The sequence below is a fragment of the Canis aureus genome, chromosome 27 (assembly GCF_053574225.1).
Source record: "Canis aureus isolate CA01 chromosome 27, VMU_Caureus_v.1.0, whole genome shotgun sequence".
NCBI classification, from domain to species: domain Eukaryota; kingdom Metazoa; phylum Chordata; class Mammalia; order Carnivora; family Canidae; genus Canis; species Canis aureus.
The window spans coordinates 21,928,292-21,943,700 of record NC_135637.1 but is presented as its reverse complement, the minus strand read 5'-3'; the positions used below and the strand labels follow the sequence as shown (position 1 = coordinate 21,943,700).

General features: G+C 47.5%; 2 long non-coding RNA genes across 5 annotated transcripts in view; one reads left to right on the top strand and one right to left on the bottom strand.

The window, feature by feature from the left end:
• LOC144300044 (uncharacterized) overlaps positions 1-4,295 on the bottom strand; it is a 65,192-nt gene extending 60,897 nt beyond the window's left edge. For all 3 annotated transcript variants that reach the window (XR_013366686.1, XR_013366685.1, XR_013366684.1), the window contains exon 1: positions 3,472-4,295. This is a non-coding gene — a long non-coding RNA (uncharacterized LOC144300044). The remainder of the gene's footprint in view (positions 1-3,471) is intronic.
• Positions 3,623-10,959, top strand: LOC144300043 (uncharacterized). 2 transcript variants are annotated; one of them, XR_013366683.1, is made up of 3 exons: positions 3,623-3,857; positions 5,364-5,566; positions 8,623-10,959. It is a non-coding gene; the product is annotated as an uncharacterized LOC144300043 (long non-coding RNA). The 2 variants fall into 2 exon arrangements; XR_013366682.1 differs by having other exon boundaries at positions 3,626-4,170.
• Positions 10,960-15,409: the final 4,450 nt, after the last annotated feature.

Genomic DNA, 15,409 nt, shown 5'->3' with positions numbered 1-15,409 from the left:
AAAATAAAACATCCATTTCTCACCCTGGTCTAGGAGGCAGAGCACGGTCTGTCTGCTCCTGTGACCTCGTCTGCTACAGCATTGTCCCCACGGACCCTGTCCTCTCTGTTCCTGGAAAGCCCCCCAGCTCTCCCTCCACCCCATCCCCTGGCCTTTGCCCTTGCTGGTCCCTATCTCTGGAACTCTCAGCTGCTAGGTGTCTGCACAGCTAGTTCTTTCTCCCCCTTCAGGTGGCAACTCAGATGTCACCTCCTCCTAGAGGCCCTCCCTGAGTCCCTGTAAAATCCCCGACCCCCCTGGAGTCATTCCCATCTCATCAGCTGCGTCATGCCTTCAAAGAATTTCTCACCATCTGCAACCACCTTGTTCACCTGTCTATTTGTTGATTGTCTGTCTTCCCAGACCACCACACAAATGCTACCAGGGCAGGGCCCAGGCCTATTTTGCTCAAGCATCCAATACACAATAGGTGCTCAGTAAATACCTGAGAAGAAAGGGAGGGTGGGGGAGGGCAGGAGGGAGGGACAGAGAGAACGGGAGACCTGTCTGGGCTCCCCACGCCCACATGCATGCTGCAGCTCCAAACACTCAAGTAAGAGTCAGCTAAGCAGGGCAGCAGGCCCAGAGCCATCCCTACCCTCCATCAACACCACCACATCCAGGATTGTTTGTCACTTGGCATGAGCCCCCATGAGTCCAGTCACGGCTGTTCAGAAAAGCTGGGACCTCTACTAATGAAGTGAGCAGAGACTCAGCAGCCAAAGCTTGCAACATCACTGAGAACGCTTCTCTCTGAGTCAGGTTTATGGCTCTTGTCTTTATTATTAACATTATAGGATGCTCTAATAGGTCTGTGAAAAATAGCCAACACCTGTAGAGTTCCACCTTCCAGCATCCAGCCCTGACCTGAGGTCCTGGGGTACACCCGTGCCCATATCACAAGCTTGGTACAGGGGAGAAGGGGTCCACACTGAGCTGGGGAGAGGATCCATCCCTCCCTGTCTTGGAAATCCCTTCCCTTTGCTCTGCAAGGACCAGAAGCCCATGTCAAACCAACCATGGATGATTCCCCCCAAGTCCCAATTTCTCTCTCCGGCAAGAAGAAAGCAATATTGATTCTGTAGGCTCTGGGGATGGTAAATTTGCCCCTGTCAGGCAAGCTCTGCCAGAGTGGGGAGAAAACAAACCACTCCAGCACCTAAATCTAGTAAACCGGGGAGAGGTGGCAGCCAGGATTGCTGCAGGGGGGAGTAGTTAGGGGCCAGGAGAGATTTATGGGGCACCAGCAGGAGAGAAATGTGGGTGGTTGAGTCCATTCTTCTGCCAACTCCAGATTTATACACTCCAGGCCTAGTTCACTGTCCCCACGGGACCTCAGGGACCTCTTGGCCTCTCCTCCTAGCCTTGGGGAGATTAATCACAGAGAAGAGGCGAGTGTCAGTGTATCGCTGTGGCTGTGAGTGTGCCAGTGTTTGCTCAGATATGTGTGTGAATTGTGTGTCTTTTTGTAATAGCCTCGGTGCATTTGTGTATTGTGTGCACGTATGCATTTGTGTTTCTCTTTGGCTACACCTTTCGAATACATGCTATCAGTATCCCTTTCAAATGCCCTTTTGGGGATTTGCTACAAGGTCTATGTTCCCCTCCTCTACTGCAAATCATGAAGCCTCAGCTTCCCTTCCTGAATGTTGAGGCACCTTCTCCCATGCTGACCACAGAGCACACCTTGGAGGTGGTCTTGGATTATATTCAGGGAAAAATGGAAATCTGTGATTGTGATATGTCAAGAAAATGAGATGGCTGGTCTCAAGCCCCTAGTTGGTGAATACCCTCTTCGTTCCCTCCTGTGAGTCAGTTCTGATTTAGGACAAAGATTGTAAAATCGTGGGTCTGTAGTTTTTTCTTTTTCTTTCAACATGTGCAGCCCTTCAATTCTCTCCTCCTCTGCCTCATGACCTGGATGCTACATAACGAGATGGTAGCATCAGAAAATATCAAAGCAGCCTGAGTCCTTAAGTCATTGCATGAAGGACCACCACCTAGAGAGTCGACTGACCGTCACCAGAATTCACACAGGAGAAATAAAGCTTTGTTGTGTGAAGCCACAGAGATTTCTGGGTTTGCTTGTTACTGCAGCATTAGTGGGCCTATCCTGACTAATACAACACATAAGTCATCTTATATAGAACTGGTAAGAAATAAAAAAATACGTTTTGATGTACTGGACCTGGCTATTTCCAAAGTCCTATTCACCTTCAAGACATGAAGATCCTAAATTCTTATGATTGCATGGCCCTAATTCTTTCCCCAGTCATACCACTGGAATTTCTACATAGATGAAATCTTCTCCTGATATTGCCACCCAACCCTCAAGAGTGTTAGGGGATAAGTCTAAAGATACTGTCAGGCTGTCCCAGAATGGTAAAGCATGAAACTCAGGGGTTTGTTTTGCTTTGTTTTGTTTTGTTGCTATGACCACAAGCCTTTTGTATTTACTACCCACCTCAGAATTCAGCCAACTGCATTGTCACCCTGTGAGGGGCAGCTGTTCCCAACCCAATCCAAACCCCTTCTCTCCAGATGCCTTTCTGTGATCAAGACCTTCCCAATTAAGGAAATCACTTTGAAATTAACCACAGAAGACTCCTGTGAAGTGCTCTTTGGCTTCAAGCAAGCTGGGTGCCTTAAGGGTTTATCCTGGCTCTTTATCTAGGTGAATTGGTCACTCATATCTAACTGAAGTACCAGTGACCTAGGTTCAATCTCTAATCTGGTAATGTCCTAGCAGTGTTGAACTTTGACAAGTTACTTAGCATCTCCAGGCCTCATGTTCCTCATCTGTCAAATGTGGACCATAACAGTACCTACCATAGGGTTGTCCTGAGGAAACATGAACACGAAACTAGTTCTCTAAGCTTAAGTGAATCAGAATAGCCCTTCACATAAGCAGAATAGGGAAATACATTGTATTCAAAAATCCTTTTCCTCCCTACTCTGGCAAAGTGTCAGTACTTTTGCCATTAGAGTCATAAATTGGAATTAAGATATTGCCTCTAGAAATAAACTTGACCTGAGAAGATAGCCCTTTGACTCATTATTGCTCTCTAGCTAAGACTGGCTTCTCAGGTGTGTCATTGCTACTGCAAATGAGAGACAATGAGACAAGGGACTAGTGGATTTTGATGATGAGGAGAGCCCATGCTTGGGCATTGCTGGGGAAGTCCTGGTCAAGTGATAAGAAGCCCCAAGCACTAAAGAGACAGCATGAAAGTAGTGTATGAATCACATCTCCACTTGAGGTCTCCATTTCTTCCTGCGTAAAAGCCATAGGATGCTTTGAGAGCCTAAAGTGGCTGCCACAAATTTTAAAGTGTGGTGGACTTGTTTTCACTGCTATTGCCATAACCATTATGATTACCCTACCCACAAATGCTCTTATAAAACCACCCCTCCCTTCAGTGCTCCTCATACCTTCTCCTTCCTAGAGCCCCATACTGTGCAGCTGGATGAATCAAAACAAATACTCTCCAATTTCCAGAACTCTCTTGGAATCATTGTTTGTTCTCCAAGAGGGTGGGCTTTAATTCCTTTGAGGTGAGAGCCTGGCTTCCATTCCTCTCTGCTGTCATGGAAACCAGGGCACTGGCAACTTGGCACGGAAACAAGAACGCAGCTTTCTTCTTTCACCAAGCAGAGGGAAGGCTGAGACAACTTCAGCACAGGAGGCAGAGACCTTACAGTTGATTTGATCTCCCTTTGTGAAGGAACAGCCACCCAGAAGGTGCCACCCAGAGCTGCTCACCCACAGAGCCCAGGAACTGACTTCAGAACCATGGAAAGCTCCCTAAGACCTAAAGGTTGAATGAGGAGGCTACACCATATTCTGACTTCTACAGAAGGCTGAGTATTAAAGCTGGAGACTGTGCTGTGTTTAAGAGTGCCAGAACCACAGAGGGGAAGTGTGAAGTATCATTCAGTTCACAGTTCCTCAAAGTGTGTTCCGAGGGCCCAGGCACCAGAATAGCCTAGAACACTGCTCCTTCTGACATCTGAATCATTCTCTGCAGGGTAGAGCCCTGGATTGTGCATTTTAACACATTGCCTCAAATAACTCTGATGTACATCAAGGCTTGAGGCTAAGTGATCTGGTGCCACACTCATTTATTTCAGGTGGGAAAATGGTATAGTCAAAGTGAAGTACATTTCCCCAGTTCAAAGAGCAAGTTGAAACCAGAATCCATGTGTCGTAATTACCAATATTTCTCTAAACCATCCTGGGTCCTATCTCAAAACCCTACCCTAAGTACCTATGCTGATGGCTCCAGCAAGCACATGAGATAATAATGCCTTAGGTAATCTCTCTGACAGTTCTCTTCTATGATACAAATTCTCCCTGGGAAATGTGAATTGTCTTACCACCATATTCATATACCTGGAACCTAATGCACACACAGATGCTCAGTACATATTGGCTGAGCTAACTAATCGATTTGTGTACTAACGGATGAATGAACTGCTCAACAATGGGGTGGGATGTCTCTTTAGTGCAGCTATAATAAAAATGCACACTTATTGAGCAAGCATTATATGGCTAGCTACAAGGCTAAGAAATCAACATTCAAAGGCCCATTGAGTTTGCACAACAACTCGATGAGATAGGAACTATTACCATCCTCAATCCAAAGATGAAGAAATACAGCTTGGAGAAGTTTAGTAATTTACCCAAGGGACACACAGGTGTGGCAGAGCTGGGATTCAAACCCAGGTATACTGAGTCCAAAGGCTGAGCCACATTTTCTGGACACACCAGGAAAAGCCACTTGTCCTTATGAATAGCCTCTGCATACTGGGAAGAAGGTTAAGCAAAAGGCCATCCAAGCCCCTGTGATGTGTTTGGTCATTAGCTAGAGCCTCTGATTGGGGCCTACTAAAGAGAGGTTAAATTTATCCATGCATCCACCCATTCATTTCTTCATTCTGCAAATGTTCATTGGCCACCTAATACATGCCAGGCCCTGTTCTAGGTACTGGTGCACAGTAGTGAACAATACAGACAAGGTCTCTGTTTAGTTGAGAGAGACGACACACAAAAAGCTAGCATAGGCACTGTGATATCAGGCAATGATGAGTGCTAAGAAGAAATACAGCAGGGCAAAGGGGATGGAGAGTGCCAGGGCATGTAGGGAAACAGCATAAGAGAGCCACTGGCACACGGCAGCTGAGTCTGCAAGAACCCCAAACAATTAGCTAAAAAATAACATGTTAGGCAACCCACTGTTTAGATCAGAACCACCAAACCTTCTCAGGGATTTTTTTTCCACTGAACCGATCTTATGTTGTCTTATTTTTCTCTCTTTTAACAGAATTGTTGATGCATAGATAGAAATAGAACCTGAGAGCTGGAAGCTATGACCAATGCTCCATTCCCTGGGTTAGCCTGGGCCTTTCTTCTGTTTAAGACAGCACTGCTGTGAACAGTGAGGACTGGCAGGAATGCCCGCTCAGGGCTCAGAAAGAACAGAGGCCTGTCCATGGACAACTGTCAGCTGGGACTCTCTGGAGACAGGTATCAGAAGCTTTCTAAATCTAACATTAGTAATAAAAGGGGACATGTAAAGGTATGGAGTATTACAAAGAACCCAGGGTGGAGACCTGTCAGGGCTCAGGAGAGACCTGAATGAGCAGGAGAAGGCACTCAGGATGCCCGTCTCCTCTCTACCTCTGCCCTTCAGCCTGTGTCTCTCCCCAAACATGGGTTGTCCAATTTAGGTGACAAGAGATAAGGTAGCTGCCTACAGCTCCCAAGTTTTATACTTTAGCTCAAAAGCATCCTTTTGACACTAAATCTTCTTAGTCCAAATCTCAAGTTCCCAGGGAAGAGGTTCCACTTGGCCTATTTGGGGCTAGGGTTTTCTACTTTTGGCCAGTCAGCTCTGGACAGGGAGCATGGAATTCTATTCTTTTTAAAGGTTTATTTTATTTATTTGAGAGAGAGACAAAGAGAAAGCATGAGTAGGGGGAAGGGCAGAGGGAGAGGGAGAGGGAGAAGTAGACTCCTGGCTGAGCAGGGAGCCCCATGTGGGGCTCGATCACAGGACCCTGGGATCATGACCTGAGCAGAAGGCAGATGATTACCCAACTGAGCCACCAAGGCACCTGAGAGGGGAACTCCACTGACCAATTATGAGAAACTCAAGTATCAGAGGAGCAATGGAGGAATCATTTTCAGGAATAAGGGAATCAGTGTGAGCTGTGCAGAATCTCATAAACTTGCCATGACAATGACACATCCTGGACCCTAAAAACAGAGACAATGTGCACTCCAAGGACTGAGCAATACGACCAGGGAAGAACCTGGGGTCCATCCCACATGGAAGTCAGTGATGGGGATGAGAGAGTTAAGCCAAACCCACAAACTCTGAAAAGCACCCAATTCCACTCAGTAGTCATTGAAATGGCCTCCATAAAGCTCTGAGGCAAAATTATAGATCATCATTTTAATTGAGTGCAATTGGCTATACATTAATATTCATGATTATTAGAGCAGCTAATTTTCCTCTTTATAGAAAAGTGAGTGGGGGATCATTTCAGCTGCTACTTACTTTTCTTCCCTTAGATTTCTGTGGGGGAGGTGAAAGAATAAAAGGCACGGCACTTGAAATCAGCCATCAATTTCTGAATGTTGGGTAATTATTAAGGATTTTTAATTGCTTTGACCTCTTTGAGGGGGCTAGGAAGAAGCATCTTATGAATATAAAAAATACACATATCCACAAGCCTCCAGAAGTGGCTTCTTTGGCTAAATGAAAGCAGACTATCTAAATGAGAATCCTATCTATTCCTCAGTCCCACTAACCTGCCATGGTTAGTAACAACAGCAACAATTACAACAGTAACAGTAATGATCATCATCAAAGCCCAAGTGGGATGAAGAGAGCATCTGCCTGTGGGGTGAGAACAGGCAGGGTGAAAGGAAGTCTACGAAAGGCAGAGGTGGCAACCTTAACAGGACAACTGTTTCATCGGTCAGACAATTAAATATATTGAGGATAATGGCAGCCAGTTTCTAATCACCAGAATTACATCAGAAGAGAGTTATAGAAGGGAGAAAAAAATCAGAATGAACTCTAAGGTGACAGATTAGAATAAGAAGGATCAATGTGACTTGATGGTTTTCAATATATAGAAAAAAATCTAGAAACAAATATAGATGTAAACATGTATGTGTACACACATAAACATCCCCTAGCTTTGTCCATGGAGAGGCCCTTGGAACTGTGATGCCCCAACAGCAATACACACACCAACACCAAAATCTTTACTTCTAAATATTCTCCACTAAATTGAACCAGGGCCCCCCTGAGAAATTGTTGATTCCAGGGCTGGCTCAGAGAAAATACAGGGTGAGCCTAGAACACCTTGCGGTGCCAAAAAGCAAAGCAGAACCCAGAGTAAAATGGAGGCCATACCAAGTGACACAGAAGGCAGCTTGAACAGATTCTCACTGGCCAAAAATGAGGCAGTTGAAGCTCTAAAACAAATGATGATAGTAATGTATTAAATCCACTAAGTAAAATAGCAAAGAATGAGTTCTTACTGATATAAATGAATGAATGAATGAATGCATGAAGTATTTGGTGACAGTATGTACACAGTTTCAAAAAACTTCCCCACAAAAATTCTAAGATAGAGGAAAAGAGTAACTTCACAGCAAAGAACCTCGGCAGAAACCACCTTGGTCACATGACCAAAGTGAGCAACACATCAGTAACAGAAAAAATAGAACTTACATGCCACCTGGCAGGATTCAATGAGGACACAGCATCGCTCCTGCGCTGTTCCTGCCAAAGATGCACAACCCGAAGATAACCTATTTTTTTTTAAGATTCATTTATTTATTTGAGAGAGAGGTCACGGGGCAGAGGGGGAGGGGCAGGGGTGAGGGGGCCCAAAAGGAAAGGATCTTAAGCCAACTCCCTGCTGAGCCTGGACCCCAAGGCAAAGCTCAAACTCATGACCCATGAGATCATGATCTGAGCAGAAACCAAGAGCCGGATGGATGCTTAATGGACCAAGCCAGCCAGGTGCCCCATGACCTGAAGCTAATCTTAAGGAATATCAGACAAAGCCAAACTGAGGGACAGTCTACTAAATAATGGACCTGTGCCCTTCAAAAGATTTAAGAATGAAGAATGCTCCAGACTGAAGGAGACTCAAGAGATGGGACACCTACAGGCAATGGACAATCCCAAACTGGACCCTTCTACAACAAAAGACATTATCGAGACAAACAGCAAAACTGAAACATGGTCTGAGGATTAGAGGTTAGTAAGGTATCAGGGTTAACATCCTGATCCTAATAGTTTTATTGTGATTATCTGGGAAGCTTCTTGTATTAGGGAAATAAATTCTACTATATTCAGGGGTGATGGGTTATCAGGTTGGCAGCTTTCTTTCAAATGGCTCTGGGGGAAAAAGTTACTTGTATTGAACTTACAGCTTTTCTGTAATAATCATAACTCCCAATTGGAGTGCCTAGCATTGCTGTGCACTTTTCATCTCTCTGTTTCTACCTTACAAATAATCTTACAAGTTATTTCTGGGTTCCTTCCCATTTTACAGGTGAAGAAACGGAAGGTCACAGAGGCTAAGCATCAAGCACAAGACTCTTACTTCTTTCATTCTACAAGTATTCATGGAGTCTCTGGGTGTGCCAGGCACTGGTACATATAGTGAGGAATCAAATAAGCCTGCCCTACCTTTGTGAAGCCTCCAGTCTAGGAGGGCTGTTGGCAATAACTGGGAAAGGAAACAAGGAAACAGTTCCAGGGGGTGACAAGGGCCGTGAAAGTACCGAGAAGAGGTGTGAAGAAAGATAACATTGGGGAGCAAAAGATGATGAGCCAGATCATGAGCGCCCTTACAGAATTTGGATCAGATTCTAAATCAATGGGAAATCATGGACATGATTTATGCAGGGGAGTGACAGGATCTGATTCATATCTTAAAGGAACTCCCTGATTGTGGAGAGAGATTAGATGGGGCAAAAAGAGAAAATGTAGGGGCCAGAGAGCTAGGAAGTGTCAGAGCCCATGTTCCCTGGCCCCCCACCAAGATATGTCTGACCTCATTCTCTAGCGCTCTGGGTGCCCTCCCATATTCTTGCACGCTTACCGCGTCTGGCACCCTAACCCAACTTCCAACTGCCGTGCCAGGTCCAGCTCCTTGCCTTGGGCTTTCTCTGGCTGCCCAGGGCAGGTCAGCAGTGTCTGGAATCAATGCCACCTACGCCCCTGGGGAGAGCATCCCTCAGTTGATGAGTTGTCAGAGTTAGTGAATAAATACTACAGCTCCCTAGCTTGGGGAGAATTTAGCAAAATGAGCCACTTCATAGCAACCTGGGGCAGTCTGTGCTATATAGAGGTTAAAGACGGGGGCGCTTGCTCTGAAATTAAATGAGAGCTGGGTTCTAACCCCAGTTCTACGACTCAGTGGGAGACGGAACTGAGAGGTGTACAGGCTCCTTAAGTTAGAGCTAGTGAAGGTCCCCCGCCTTTTTGTTCTTTGAACATCTTCTGTTTTAGGTCTTCCTGGCAGGGGGCACCAGTAATGGCCAACAGAATTTTCCCCCATATGAGGAGTGTTCTTTATCTGTACTGTCCAATCTGGTAGCCACTAGTTGCATGTGGCTACTGAGTACTTAAAACCTGATGAATGCAACTGAGGGACTCAAGTTTTCATTTTACTTCATTTTAATTAATATGAATGCAAACAGCCACACATGGCTAGTAGCTTCCATACTGGATGGAGCAGCTCTACATGCTGGGACAAACGCTAGGGCACATCCCGCTGGAATGGGCACCAGCACCCAGCTTCCAAGCTCCCCGGAGAAAGGCAGCAGTGGGAGCAGCAAACCACACATCCAAAGCTACGTGACGCCTCTCCTTGGGTCCCCAGGATCACCTGCGGGGTTTCTCTCTCCTTTGTCCTGTCTAAACAGTGCTGTTCCTTTACAGAGATGCACACGAATTTTCATGAGACCAAATCGTGCTAAATTGCATCTCTCGCTCTCTTGCCTCCTGACACAATTCCCCTTCTAATAAGATTTTCCCCTGCTAGCCCATTTTCGCAGCAGCTGTGCTAAAAAGCCATCTTCTGATTGAGCTGTGACTTAGGCAAGGGACAGGGGAGCGTGAGGCAGAAAGCCAGAGGGATTTAGGTCTATTTTCTCACCTCTTTGGGGGCAGCCAGGTGATATAATCAAGCCAAAGACAATTCCTCTACCACCCGCCAGGAGGTCAGAGGACCAGCACCTGCCACAGCCGCTTGCTGACAATGTTGCCAAAAGACCTCACCTCTGCCGTGGGACAGACTCACCTCCGCCATGGTACAGACCTTGCCTCCGCCGTGGGACAGACCTCATCTCACCATGGGACAGACTCATCTCCATCACAGACAGACCTCACCTCCACCGTGGGACAGACCTCACCTCCGCCGTGGGACAGACTCACCTCCCCCGTGGGACAGACCTCGCCTCCGCTGTGGGACAGACCTCATCTCCACCATGGGACAGACTCATCTCCACCACAGACAGACCTCACCTCCACCGTGGGACAGACCTCACCTCCACCGTGGGACAGACCTCACCTCCACCGTGGGACAGACTCACCTCCACCATGGGACAGACCTTGCCTCCACCGTGGGACAGACCTCACCTCCACTGTGGGACAGACCTTGCCTCTGCCGTGGGACAGACCTCATCTCCACCACGGGACAGATTCACCTCTGCCGTGGGACAGGCAGGCCTGGGGCCCTCACTTCTCTGGAGTGAACTTTCTGTTGCCTTTAGGAGGAGTGGAAACAGAGACCCATTTCTCCAGAGCAGTTATTCTCTAATAGGAGATGGTGGGAGGAACGCTGGTGGTCTGAAAGCTCTTCCAACAAGTGCAGCAGAAGTGATGCTTTCTCTCCTCCCTTCATTCTCTAGCCCTGGTCTCTGGCACCCTGCATGTCAGGGTTTCCCTCCCTTTCTCCCCATGTGCGCAGCAGAACTCCAGCCCAGCCAGCAGCAGCCCCTCTCACCTGGAGGACTGAAATCACCTTCTGCCCCCGACAACTCCCTCTCTCACCGCACCCAGACAGAGTACCTACTGGTGGCCAGGACAGGCCCAGTCATGAGGCAGTGACAATCAATCCCTGAAAGTTAGTTACTTGGAACAATCAGAGTTCCCTTGTTGCTCACATTGCGTTCGGCTAGGACATCGGCTCCAAGTCCCCACCTGCAGGATGCCACCCCCACGACAAACACCGATGGTTGCTCCTGGCAGTGCAACAGCCACCTCTTGCTCCCCAGGCTCCCTACACACGGCCACCTGCTGTCATGTCCTCCCCTTTGGCCTCATCTGCTCTTAGGCCAGGCTGTGCCAGAAGTCAGGAGGCTGCAAGATCTCTAAGGGGACAAATCACCACTTCCGTCAATTGCATTTAAACAGTTTTATGTCAGGAAGAAACATACACAGGGACATTCCCTCCCGGATTTAGCACACGGTCTACTCCTTCTTCCCTGGGGCATGCACGCCAAGAATGGCAAAACAGGGAGTCCCAAGCCCTGATTGATACTTTAGAGTTGTTAGGATTATGGAAAGGCGGTGTTTATGGATAGGCCACCCTGATCTTTGTTATTGTTGACATGAAGATTTCACACCGGTAGCAGAATCATCTGATAAACAGGGAGGAGGAATCTTCCTGGCCTGGCCAGGGCCTCTTTAACCCCATCTTGGGCAATTTTCCTGACCAGGAAGAAACAGATTAAAGAGAGGGCTCTATTTTTTTTTTTTTTTAAAGCACCCTGAGCCAAAGCTGGAGCCTGGAACTCCTGAGATCCTCTCTGGTGAGGGAAGAGGAGGGCGGGGGGGGGAAGCCAGGGGGCGAGGGTGACTCGTGTGGGCAGTAATCCTAGTTCTGCCAATTTACATCTGTGTGTGGTGAGCCTCAGTCTCCCTCTCTATAAAATGGGGATACTAATAAGGCGGCTTGAGGATTGCAGGGCAGAAAGCAAAATCCCTTGCATATAGCAGGTGCTCGACATTATGAGAGTTTTGACATTTTGGGGTTGCTTTGGCTCCTGATGTGCCTCTTCCCCATGTCTCTACAAGCTGACCACGGGCCTTCGTTCAGGGCCTCTGCTGGGAAGCCCTCCTTGATTGGGCTTCCTTGGCCGATGACGATCTTGGCACCCTCAGAATCTGCATGCTGTTTAGGCCTCAACTGTAAACTCTGGGTAACTCTCATCTCCCCACCTAGACCATAAGCTGGAAACTGCCCTGATTTCTTCATATGTTTTGCTGAATCCAGCAGGGGTAGGACGCATAGTTCAGTACCATTCCCTGCGCTCCCTCTCCCACTGGTTCAGTCCTCAGAGCACCCTTTGAAGGAACTTTTAAGTGCAAATTAGGCCCTGCCCCTGCCCAGGTAAAAACTTTTCAAGGGACCCCAAGAGATAATGAATAAGTCATTAGCACTGATGCTCACCCCCCCATACCTTTGCCACCCCACTCCAGCCAGGCTGAGCTCTCTGCCCTTGTGAATTTTCCAGACTCCATCCCATAAGCTGCTCTGCTTTCAAAACATCCATCCTCCTCTCCATCACTTTGCGCACTGCTGCCCTCTTCTCCTCCACTTGGTCCTCACCTCCTTAAGGGCAGGGGCTTTGCCTGCCTTGTTCCTTGCCATGCCTCAGGGACCTAGGACAGCCGCCTGGCACAACAATAGGGACGCAATTACCAGCAAGTCAATGCGTGAGTGAATAAGTGGGCTTCTCCTACCTCCCCCGTATCTAGGGAATGGGAATTACAAACCAAGCGTGGCTGGCAGGAAGAGATGTCGCAGACCAGGAGACAGCCTTGCAGACAATCACCCCAGAAATGGAGACAATGGAGAGGAAATCAGGCACTGCCCATGTTACAAGGTGACTGGACCTCAGAAACACTGCTGACTGAAAAAAGCCAGATACGAAAGGCCACATAGTGTACAATATCTTACATACGAGCTGCCAAGAACAGGCAAGTCTGTAAGACAAAAAAAAAAAACAAAAAAAAACAGATTAGTGGTTTCCAGGGGCTGGGGGAATGGCCCGGTGTGCGAGTGGGGTGGTGTCACTAATGGGAAGTGGGCTTCTGTTTGGGCTGGTTGACACGTTCTGGAATTAAATAGTGGCTATGGTTGTACAACCTAGTCAGTATACTAAATCCACTGAATTTTATACCTTAAAAAGGGTGAATTTTATGAGGTGGATTATAGCTCAGTAAAAAAGATGATAGATAGATATTTTTTAAGTCACACCAGCTCTTTGACTGCAGTTGATGGTGATTAGTATGTTGAGATCTATATGCTCTGGTGAACATGTTCCTTCCCCTGCAATAATATCAGAGGATTTTCTTTATAAATAAATCCAAAGCATACTCCTTTAAATAAAAAAATAATAATAAAAAGGAAAGGACCAGAATGGTTAAGGTGATCTCCTTTTCCTGCCTCTCCATCAGTTCCATACTACTAACAATTTCACCCCCTTGTGAACTACACCATCCTCTGCTTTAACGCTGGATATTATCACTCACAGAGCAGCCAGTCATGACTACAGAGCTACAAGCAAGGGACAGAATGAAGCTCTGGCACCTTTCCCCTAAATACTCTCCCAGCCTCCTCCAAGCCCCCATCCAGAAGCAGGATTGGCTGAGAAAGTCCCAGTCTAAGAGCCCCCAACTGTCAACAGAGAGCACCAGAGGGGGATTGCAGATGGGCGCCCACCCTCCACCTGCTCCTGCATCCACACCCTCTGCCACGTGTCTCCCACTGGAGGCAGTGTGTCTGCTCCACTGAGATCGGTCATGTGATGTGGACTTGCACCAATAGTGTGCTATTGGACATAGCAAGTGCAAAGTCCTAAATATCCTTCTGCAGTCGGCTGGCATCTTGTGTTCCAGACAGTGGCCCCAGAAGATAATGCCCTGGATAGCCCCCCAGTCCCAAGAGGCCGAAGGCAAAGGCATGGAGGAGTCCTAAGCCTACTCTGCAGCCTGGAGCCCAGCCCAGCCAAGCCCAGCTCCAACTGAACACAGATGAGCTGTAACGTGGTAAACCACTGTGCTTCAGGGCGATTGCTCATGCACTGTTGTGGGTATTGCTAACTAGTGCTTCTAGACACCTGTGGAGGCACACCTTGGATTCCTGGAGGACAGGGGCCTTTGGTCTGACTGTTCAAACTGGCCTCAGCTCCCAGGAAATGGAGCAGTAGGCATTGGCTCTAGGATCCAATCCTGCAGCCCCTCAGAACCTAGGCCCACCTAGTGTGGTAGGAGGAGGTTTCTCAGGTAGCAGTGACCCCTGTGCATCTCAGCAACATTGCATTGGGGTCCCCTTCCCTCCACCTGCAGGGAAGGAGTGGACAGAGGCTGAGAGGGGCTCTCAGGTACCCTTCCCTTGAAGACTCTGGGTCAGGCAAGAATTAGAATCAAGGACTAATGTTTTCCTCCTAGGGGCCCAGGACCCAGCACTGTGGGCTGTTGGGATATAGTGCTCCTGGGAGGGCTCAAAGCTCTAGCAAGGTCTAGAAGGCAGGAGACAGCCACCAAGTATTTGCTGAACATGTGCCAAACTGCTTGGGTTTAAATCCCAGCTCCATCCCTTGCTACCATGTGACCTAACCTCTCTATGCCTCAGTTTTCCCATCTGTAAGATGGGATTTAAAAACAACAAGAATATAGCATACATTCTGTGGGATTGTTGTGAGGATTAAATAAGATATGTAAAGCAGTTGGCCCAGTACCTAGGATAATACTGAGGGCTCAGTCTTGGCTACTGTCATTTTCAATGTTATGAAGAGAACAAATGGGTGAAGGGATAATGAGAGAGGGAATATATTTAGTTAGGGTGGTAATAAAAAGCTGTGCCAAAACTCTCATTTTAGCTGAGACTTGGAAGATGAGAAGGAGCCAGGCATGTGGAATAGCTGGAGGAAGGGTCATCTCAGACTAAGGAAACAAAGGTCCTGAGGTAGGATAGAGCTTGATGCTCCCAAAACATTGAAAGCGGCTGTGGATGGAGCAAGGTCAGTTCCTCCCACCTCAGGGCCTCTGCAAATACTGTTTCTTCATGAAACACTCCTCTCCTCCCTGTCCCCACCCTCACCTCCAGCCCAGCCCCTTTGGCCAGCGTTAACTGCTACTTATCCTACTACATTTGCCAGCTCAAATGTCACTTCCTCACAGATCCTTGTGAGTTCCCAGATGAGGTCAAAATTTGTTATTACACCTGTACTCATTTCCTGGGGCTGCTGTATCAAACTTCCACAAATTTGGCTGCTTCAAATAACATAAATTCACTTTCTCACAGTTCTAAAAGTCAGAAGTCT